Source organism: Chrysemys picta, chromosome 4 (assembly GCF_011386835.1).
Source record: "Chrysemys picta bellii isolate R12L10 chromosome 4, ASM1138683v2, whole genome shotgun sequence".
NCBI lineage: Eukaryota > Metazoa > Chordata > Testudines > Emydidae > Chrysemys > Chrysemys picta.
This window is the reverse complement of record NC_088794.1, coordinates 6,645,791-6,655,925: the sequence shown is the minus strand read 5'-3', so window position 1 is coordinate 6,655,925 and position 10,135 is coordinate 6,645,791.

The window sequence follows — 10,135 nt, the reverse complement described above, 5'->3', positions numbered from 1 at the left end:
AGGGGAGGGGGTGGGAAAGGGTGGAGTGGGGGCAGGGCCTGTGGCAGAGCCGGGGTTGAGCAGTGAGCATCCCCCAGCACATTGGAAAGTTGGCGCCTGTAGCTCCGGCCCCGGAGTCAGTGCCTATACAAGGAGTCTCATATTAACTTCAGAAGAGCCACATGTGGCTCCGGAGCCGCAGGTTGACCACCCCTGGGTTATGGGTTCAATAACCTTGACTGATGACTAATCTAGGGATATCATGTTCCACTATGTAATATTGTCTCTCTCCCTGTTTCTAATACTAATAATTATACCTAGTTCTCATCTAATGCTTTTTATCAGTAAATCTCAAAGTGCCTCATAAAGGTGATCAGTATCATCATCCCCATTTTATAGATGTGGAAACTGAGGCACAAGATGGTGAAGTGACTTGTCCAAAGTTACCTAGCAGCCCAAGCTGGGCATACTGACAGGTATAATTTGCACAAAGAAGAAAGATCACTTCTTAATAAAACCTGCCAACCTGCTAGCTGGGGAGGGGGAGAGACTTCAGGAGCGAATTGCTTATGTATCTAGCAGATAGAACTGCCTTGCTCAAATTGATCAACTTTGGCTGGTGCTGGGTTACAAATCACTTTAGTACTGAATGGAGGGGTAGTGAAATGTTGTTATCAACGTTGTTGTCTTTATTGTATGAGTAAAGGGGAGCAGAACTGTGCTCAGCCTGTCCTGAGTGAGGGGTCACCCTCAGCTGAAAGGAACTCACTAAGCCAGGGGCTCAAATGCCAGACCCCTGTGAGAGTAAAAGGGGTGGGGACAGGTGTCCCAGACAGGAGGTGTGGTCTCTGCCCAAGGGTCCCCCAGTCTGGTTTAACCTGTTCCTCCCCCCTGTTCAATGATAGAGCTAGATAGGCTCTATTAGGAGTTTTTTGTTTTGTTAAGTGTTCACTAGAGCTGAAATCACTGCGGGGGGCAGCATTTCTGCCCAGCCTGCTCTTCAGGTACCCCCACTAAGAGCTGATACTCACTAAGAGTTGGGAGGCAGATGACAGCAGAAGGTGACTGGCGAGCAGGCAGCCAGCAGGAGCGGCAAGCAGGTGACTGGTAAGCAGATGGCCAGAAGGGCAGCTGGTGGGCCGGCCAGCGGAGTGGAAAGGAATGGCATGTTCAGAGCAAGTGTTCAGATTGCGGAGCCTTCTTCCTCGGGTGGGAGGTGAACTCACACAGATGCACCTCTGAACCCTGGAGCCTCACCGACCAAGGACAACTACAGTGAGTGGGGTGTGGTGAGGGACCAGAGAGGGGCACAGAAAAGGAACTTTTGGTTGTAAAACTCAAGAACTTGAGGTGGAAGGCACTGCCCCACGCACTCTGGGGTGTGTGTCCTGCTCACAGTTTTATGATTATGAATCCTGCTTGCAGCATTTTCCCTAATTAGTTGGGTGACTTCCATCCATTCATTAAAAATTTCTCTTCTACACTCACACTTTGTGCTTGCTAGTGGAGAAGTATTGCAGATAGAGGCTGAGGTTGGTGTCAAGCAGAGCTCATGCACACAAATACTAGAGAGCAGATGCTGAACAGGGGTTGGGGAGAGAGGAAACAGATTTCTTAACCCTCCCAGTCTCATCCACCCCCCCTGCCCGCAAACTCCTGCATCAGGGACAGGCTGGTCTCTCTCTGGCTCGTGGAGAAGCTGCAGCACCTCTTGGAGGTGAGTAGAATGGGACGGTCTGGGGTGGAATTGCCCCTGAACCCTGTGGGAGGGCAGCAAACGAGAGATTAGAAGAGCCACATTTCCATTGTGTCCTTCCAGCTTGGACCCAGCCGGCCACACTTTCCCAGAGCTGCCAGTGCAGGGGGAAGGAGCTGGGACTGTCAGCCAGCGCTCTGCCCGATTGCATTCAGCACTAACAGTGAGCAGCAGGCCTGGGCAGTGTCATGGACCGCCTTTTCAAGCTCTGCGACCCGGGGTCAGCTGTTCCACCCTGAGTGCAAGGTGTAAGCCCCATGGGGACCGGGAGAGGCTCGTTTGTAGAGCATGTACGCCTGCCCACTGACCCTCCCCTGCCTCCTTCTCCCGCAGCACATCCATGTCTGGCTCCAATCAAAAAGGGCCCTGGAGAGAGCTAGGGCCATACAGAGCAGCGCTGCCCTGCTCGAATTCGCCACCTCCCTGCCTGGATTTGACGTAAGTGACCTTTGACCCCAGCATCCTGCAGAGTCAGGGCTTGAGTCAAGTTCCTCATCCCGTGGCTAATTGGTCCCCCCTGGGTCCGCAAGGGACTGCGTTCCATAGGCCACGGGCTGGCAGATTTGTGCCTGGCCTCAGGGCCCTTGTTATTCTGGAGCAGCTAGGCAGTAAGTGCTCATAGAGGGCCTTTGCCCTGGTCCCTTTGCTCCAAGCTCCCTTGGGGGCAGAGATCCAGCAGTATCTCCAGGGCAGAGATAAGGTACAAAAATCCCCCAGCTGCACTGCCACCGAGTCCATCCTGCCCCTTGTTCCATCTCCACCCAGGCAGGGGGGTTTTGTCCAAGAGAATCCCTCACCCCCAATGGGGGGACACGTCTCCTCTGTTCTCTGGCACCCCAAAGTGGGGACATTTGTCCCACACAGGCCAAGGTTTCCGCTCCCCGCAGACACTGTCCAAGTTACAACCCCGGTCTGTGCCGGGCAACACTGGTTTCAGGAAGGGGCGGCTTTCCCTGTCCAACCCCATGGAGGTCCTGATCCCTGGAATTGGTTTGGGTTGGGCGGGGAGGTCCCTATGTAACAGGCTCTCTCTCTCTCCCCCCACCCCACTCCTAGCTGATGGGGAAAAGAATGGAAACTTCCTTAAAATTGTGGAGCTGATGGCTGAATTTGATGCTGTACTCCAGGAGCATCTAAGAAGAGTCACCACCCAAGAAATGGACACACCCCACGACCTTGGAAAAACAATTCAAAATGAGATCATACAATTACTGGCAACAAAAGTCAAACAGAAGATTGTGGCAGATCTGAAGTCAGCAAGATATTACTCTGTTATTCTGGACTGCACACCTGACATCAGCCATAGAATCATAGAATATCAGGGTTGGAAGGGACCTCAAGAGGTCATCTAATCCAACCCCCTGCTCAAAGCAGGACCAATTCCCAACTAAATCATCCCAGCCAGGGCTTTGTCAAGCCAGGCCTTAAAAACCTCTAAGGATGGAGACTCCACCACCTCCCTAGGTAACGCATTGCAGTGCTTCACCACCCTCCTAGTGAAATAGTGTTTCCTAATATCCAACCTAGACCTCCCCCACTGCAACTTGAGACCATTGCTCCTTGTTCTGTCATCCGCAGCTGCGCCTTTTCTTTGGATGGGTATGGTCCCAATAGAGTGGATACCGTTGGCCAACAAAATTCAGGCTCATCTGCTTTTCTGGGGACATTTCCTTCCCCCAGGGGTTCGACTACTCAACCCATAGGCACTCCTATGCCTGAAGCCGTTGGAGCTTCTCCTGGAGAGACAGGTTTATTAAGTGGCACCTGTCACTCACCATTGCATCACTGGCTGCACCATCTAAACATTCATTGGTGAAGCCCAGGAAAGGGCCTGGCTAGATGCTAAAAGATGTGTAAAAGAATGAAGTTGAGACGAGAGAGGACTGGCTTTGAAAACTGAAACTTTATGGTAGCTGGATTAAAGGTTGAGAACTTAATTATCTCAAAAGTATTAATGTTTATGTAAATGTATATACGTTTAGAAAGAATTTAGCACTAAAAATAAATTGGGTGGATCAAAATAACCAAATCTAACATCGCATTAAGCAAGTCAGCCAAATAGCTTCACATAAGTGGGCAGCAACAGTAATAAAAAGAGAAATCTCTGGCTATTTTACAGGTGCTGTACCAAGACACACACACACATTAGAATAAACCCCAGAATTTCAGTCTCAGGTTTCACATATTTTTAGTTTTCCTCATGTCTTCACCATCTGCTTTAGAGAAACATTCCATAAAACTGGAGCATGTCCTTAGGAGATGAAAGGCACACCCTATCTATAATTGTATCTAAAATACAAAATGCTATTTTGTTGGGAAAACCAGTAAACAATAATGATTTGCAGTTTCTGCTTTCCCAATTGAAAAACCTTCTTGCTTCTTGGAGGTATGATATGCTACTGCTGCTTGGAGGAGGCACCTTTTACAATCTCAGCCACTTTTGGAATTATATTTTAACAATGAGATTCATATGTTATTAGATTCATATGTCATTTACAAATTTAACACGATTAATTTGGTCTTGAATAGGGACTGGGAGTAGCTGGCTCACTACAAAAGCAATTTCCCCATTCCTGGTATTGACACCTCCTCATCAATTATTGGGAGTGGACCACATCCACTCTGACTGAATTGGCCTTGTTAACACTGGTTTTCCACTTGTAAGGTAACTCCCTTCTTTTCATGTGTCAGTATATTTATGCCTGTATCTGTAATTTTCACTCCATGCATCTGAAGAAGTGGGGTTTTTTACCCACAAAAGCTTATGCCCAAATAAATCTGTTAGTCTTTAAGGTGCCACCGGACTCCTTGTTTTTGTGGATCCAGACTAACACGGTTATGCCTCTGATATATGTTATTAGCACTGCCTTCTTCCTTTCTGATTAGCTGTAGTTCTGTTCAATATTGTTTCATGGTTTCCTTGTATTCCCCTCTAGCTGTATTAATTTGTTGTCTCTTGTCTTATAGACTGCAAACTCTTTGTGGCAGGGGCTGTTTTTTGTTCTGTTTGTACAGTGCCTAGCACAAAGGGGTCCTTGACTAGGGCTCCTAGCCACTATAGTAATGCAAATAATAAATAATAATCCACTGCTCAATGTGTGTTACATGTCCTTGAGTCACAGAGGATGTAAGGCTGTTGAATTCCCCAGCACTAAAGACTGCTTCTTCAGCTTAAGTTGTAAACACTTAAGCTTTCAGCTCCAGAAGTTCCTGGTTCAAGCAACTGTGTTGGTCAAGATGATAACCATTACACTATATTATATGAACTAACTAGGGCTCGAAGCTATTGCTATCCGATACCACAAATGTGTACAAAAGGAAATAGTCAAGAAAAATATTTCAGTGTCATGACCATGGGTGGGATGGGATTGAAAAGGAATTGTCCATATGTGTCTTCAAGTAAAAAATAATAATCAACATTTGCAGTAGGTGGCCAATTTGACATCAAAAGATGTCATTATGACAAGAAAAAGCCTAAAACATCCAACACTTGCAAAAATGAAAATAAGAAAAAAACATCTGGAAACCTGAAAATCACTCAACAGTGAGATGCTGCTGTATTATGTACCGTTCTTTACTGGCTGAGTTCCTTTTTCCAGCAAAATATTTTTCTTCCTGTGTGGGGTGTGCAAAGGAAAGTCTTACAACAATACTGCAAACAAAACAATTAGTCGCATTAATGGGGGGGGGGACTGTTCAGGCACAAGGAGATAGTTAGCACGGCCCTGATCCATAAGGGCTCAGGGACCCTCCCGAACAGCTCAGCTTGCCGCATGGGGGCTTGAATCTAATTCTACTTTTTCGATCGCTCTCGATGTTTGCGGTTCCAGCATTGGACATAGAGATCCAGATGTTAAAGCCTAGACATCTTTTTAGAATCGTTCTCGTCTATTCCCTGCAACTTCTCAGCTCTGCTCCGTTCCCTCGCAGCTCAGCTCCCCCACCTGATCTCTTCCCGGTCCCTCCCGCCCCACCCTGCTCCTGGGGGGTCAGGAAGCCGAACCTCACTGGAGCTGAGCGAGAGGACAGCGCTGGGAAGCGGCAGCCGCTGCCCCTTCCCGGCGGGTATGTGCGGGCCCTTCTCACGGGCTCGCTGGGCGGCCGGCGGAGCGCGAGCAGGTGCAGCAGCAGCAGCAGCAGGGGGCGCTCGGGGCCGGAGCAGAGCCGGCTCTTACCCCTGGCCGGGCGGGCGGGCGGGCGGCGGCGGGGTGGGAGTGGCCAGGCCACGTTTGGTTTGGGTCGGACTCTGGGCCGGACGAGTTCCCGCCTCCTTGGCCGGGGTTGCGAGTGGAGAGCCCCGGCTGGAGCGCAGCTCCCGCCCTCCGCCCCCAGAGCCACCGTCTCCTCCGTCCCCTGCGCTCGCACCGGGGCTGACCCCGCAGGGCTGGGGAGGGAGGCGGCGGCTTGGCGGCGGGACAGCGGCGAGACACAGCGCTTGCTCGCTCGCCTCGCTGCCTGCAGAGCGGGGCTCGCCGGGGACCTTGCAGCCGCGGCAGCCCAGGCGGGGCGGAGGGGGGGTGACAGCCACAGCCCAGGCGGGGGGGGGGTGACAGCCGCGGCCCAGGCGGGGCGGAGGGGGGGTGACAGCCGCGAGCCCAGGCGGGGGGCGGAGGGGGGGTGTGACAGCCGCGGCCCAGGCAGGGGGGGGGTGACAGCCGCAGCCCAGGCGGGGCGGGGGGGGAGTGACAGCCGCGAGCCCAGGCGGGGCGGAGGGGGGGTGACGGCCGCGGCCCAGGCGGGGCGGAGGGGGGGTGACAGCCGCGGCCCAGGCGGGGGGGGGGGTGACAGCTACGGCCCAGGCGGGGCGGAGGGGGGGTGACAGCCGCGAGCCCAGGCGGAGGGGGGGTGACAGCCGCGAGCCCAGGCGGAGGGGGGGTGACAGCCGCAGCCCAGGCGGGGCGGAGGGGGGGTGACAGCCGCAGCCCAGGCGGGGCGGAGGGGGGGTGACAGCCGCGGCCCAGGCGGGGGGGGGGGGTGACAGCCGCGAGCCCAGGCGGGGCGGAGGGGGGGTGACAGCCACGGCCCAGGCGGGGCGGAGGGGGGGTGACAGCCGCGAGCCCAGGCGGGGGGGGGGGGTGTGACAGCCGCAGCCCAGGCGGGGCGGAGGGGGGGTGACAGCCGCGGCCCAGGCGGGGGGGGGGGGGTGACAGCCGCGAGCCCAGGCGGGGCGGAGGGGGGGTGACAGCCGCGGCCCAGGCGGGGGGGGGGGTGACAGCCGCGAGCCCAGGCGGGGCGGAGGGGGGGGTGACAGCCGCAGCCCAGGCGGGGTGGAGGGGGGGTGACAGCCGCAGCCCAGGCGGGGCGGAGGGGGGGTGACAGCCGCAGCCCAGGCGGGGGGGGGGGTGTGACAGCCGCAGCCCAGGCGGGGCGGAGGGGCGGTGATAGCCGCAGCCCAGGCGGGGGGGGGGGGGTGACAGCCGCGAGCCCAGGCGGGGCGGAGGGGGGGTGACGGCCGCGGCCCAGGCGGGGCGGAGGGGGGGTGACGGCCGCGGCCCAGGCGGGGCGGGGGGGGGGTGACAGCCGCGGCCCAGGCGGGGGGGGGGGGGTGATGGCCGCGGCCCAGGCGGGGGGGGGTGTGACAGCCGCGGCCCAGGCGGGGCGGAGGGGGGGTGACAGCCGCGGCCCAGGCGGGGCGGGGGGGGGGGTGACAGCCGCGGCCCAGGCGGGGCGGAGGGGGGGTGACAGCCGCGGCCCAGGCGGGGAGGAGGGGGGGTGACAGCCGCGAGCCCAGGCGGGGCGGAGGGGGGGTGACAGCCGCGAGCCCAGGCGGGGCGGAGGGGGGTGACAGCCGCGGCCCAGGCGGGGCGGAGGGGGGGTGACAGCCACAGCCCAGGCGGGGGGGGGGTGACAGCCGCGAGCCCAGGCGGGGCGGAGGGGGGGTGACAGCCGCAGCCCAGGCAGGGCGGAGGGGGGGTGACGGCCGCGGCCCAGGCGGGGCGGAGGGGGGGTGACGGCCGCGGCCCAGGCGGGGGGGGGGGTGAGAGCCGCGAGCCCAGGCGGGGCGGAGGGGGGGTGACAGCCGCGGCCCAGGCGGGGCGGAGGGGGGGTGACAGCCACGAGCCCAGGCGGGGCGGAGGGGGGGTGACAGCCACAGCCCAGGCGGGGCGGAGGGGGGGTGACAGCCACGAGCCCAGGTGGGGCGGAGGGGGGGTGACAGCCACAGCCCAGGCGGGGCGGAGGGGGGGTGACAGCCACAGCCCAGGCGGGGGGGGGGGGTGACAGCCGCGGCCCAGGCAGGGCAGAGGGGGGGGGTGACGGCCGCGGCCCAGGCGGGGCGGAGGGGGGGTGACGGCTGCGGCCCAGGCGGGGCGGAGGGGGGGTGACGGCCGCGGCCCAGGCGGGGCGGAGGGGGGGTGACGGCCGCAGCCCAGGCGGGGCGGAGGGGGGGTGACAGCCGCGAGCCCAGGCGGAGGGGGGGTGACAGCCGCGGCCCAGGTGGGGCGGAGGGGGGGTGACAGCCGCGAGCCCAGGCGGGGCGGAGGGGGGGTGACAGCCGCAGCCCAGGCGGGGCGGAGGGGGGGTGACGGCCGCGGCCCAGGTGGGGCGGAGGGGGGGTGACGGCCGCGGCCCAGGCGGGGCGGAGGGGGGGTGACAGCCGCGGCCCAGGCGGGGCGGAGGGGGGGGTGACAGCCGCGATCCCAGGCGGGGGGGGGGTGGGGGTGACAGCCACGGCCCAGGCGGGGCGGAGGGGGGGTGACAGCCGCGAGCCCAGGCGGGGGGGGGGGTGACAGCCGCAGCCCAGGCGGGGCGGAGGGGGGGTGACAGCCGCAGCCCAGGCGGGGCGGAGGGGGGGTGACAGCCGCGAGCCCAGGCGGGGGGGGGTGACAGCCGCAGCCCAGGCGGGGCGGAGGGGGGGTGACAGCCGCGAGCCCAGGCGGGGCGGAGGGGGGGTGACAGCCGCGGCCCGGGGGGAGGGCGATGCGGGAGAAGCGCTTCAAGCTGTGGTATGTGGGTTGGTCCTGCCTGGGCGGACGGACCACGCTGCCCCTGCTCCCCTGGCTGGTGGCCGAGATCCGCTGGCGCAGCCAAAGGCAGGACCCTGGCGGACCCCTGGGTAGCTCGGTGCCCGCCCGGGAGGTGCTGCCGCTCCCGGGCTCCCCGAACCTCCGCCGCGTCCCCGCCACCTCCAGCGGCAGCGCCAAGCCGCCGGCCGTCTTCATCTTCCAGCACAAGGCGCAGCGCATCTCCCGCTTCTTCCACAACAGCCAGGACCTCACCTACTGAATGACTTTACTGGTGCGTGTTGTACCAACAACAGAACCTAGTGAAAATGTCCCTGCAATGGTGGCTGTCAGAGAGCATTTGCTAGAATGTATTGACATTGATGATACTACAGGAGCTGGAATGGCAAATATGCTTCTTAAAAAGCTGGAAGATATGGGAATTGCGATAGCTGACATGAGAAGTCAGGGCTACGATAATGGTGCCAACACGAGAGGAAAGAAGAGAGGAGTGCAGACACTGATCCGAGTGTTAAACCCTCGAGCTTTTTTTGTCCCATGCAGTTCTCATTCATTGAACTTGGTGGTCAGTGATGCAGCATCAGCTTCTAGGGAGGGTGCTGAATTTTTTAATAAAAGAACAGGAGTACTTGTGGCACCTTAGAGACTAACAAATTTGTTTGAGCATAAGCTTTCGTGGGCTACAGCCCACTTCATCGGATGCATAGAATGGAACATATAGTGAGGAGATATATATACATACAGAGAACATGAAAAGGTGGGGGTTGTCCTACCCACTCGAAGAGTCTAATTAATTAAGATGAGCTATACTCAGCAGGAGAAAAAATATTCTATGTATAGATTTATCTTTTAACCTGACTTTATAGAGATAAGAAAGTGCCTGTAAATCTGTTTCATCATATGTCAATATTCTCAATGCACCTCTTTCCTCACCCCGTGTCACAATAGTGATTGCCAAATCATATAATTGTTAATTGTTTTTAGCTCATGTCGCACATGCCAGTTTCTGAAATTATGGGCATGGCTTGGTTCGCATTCATAACACCCTGGCAATGTAAAAGGTAGTGAACGTCTAGTGTGATCATCAGATATGTATGTGTGGTATGTTTTTTGTGGCCAAAGATCAAGAAGAAGTGTGTGTGTGTGTGTGTGTGTGTACATATTCATACACATGACATACATACACATGTGTGTCATATATTTCTTTACCCATTCTTTGGTTTTGGCCAACTAGCATGTCAGTCAGTCGGCACATAGACAAATATTACAAATCATAGAATCATAGAATCATAGAATATCAGAGTTGGAAGGGACCTCAAGAGGTCATCTAGTCCAACCCCCTGCTCAAAGCAGGACCAATTCCCAGCTAATCATCCCAGCCAGGGCTTTGTCAAGCCGGGCCTTAAAAACCTCCAAGGAAGGAGACTCCACCACCTCC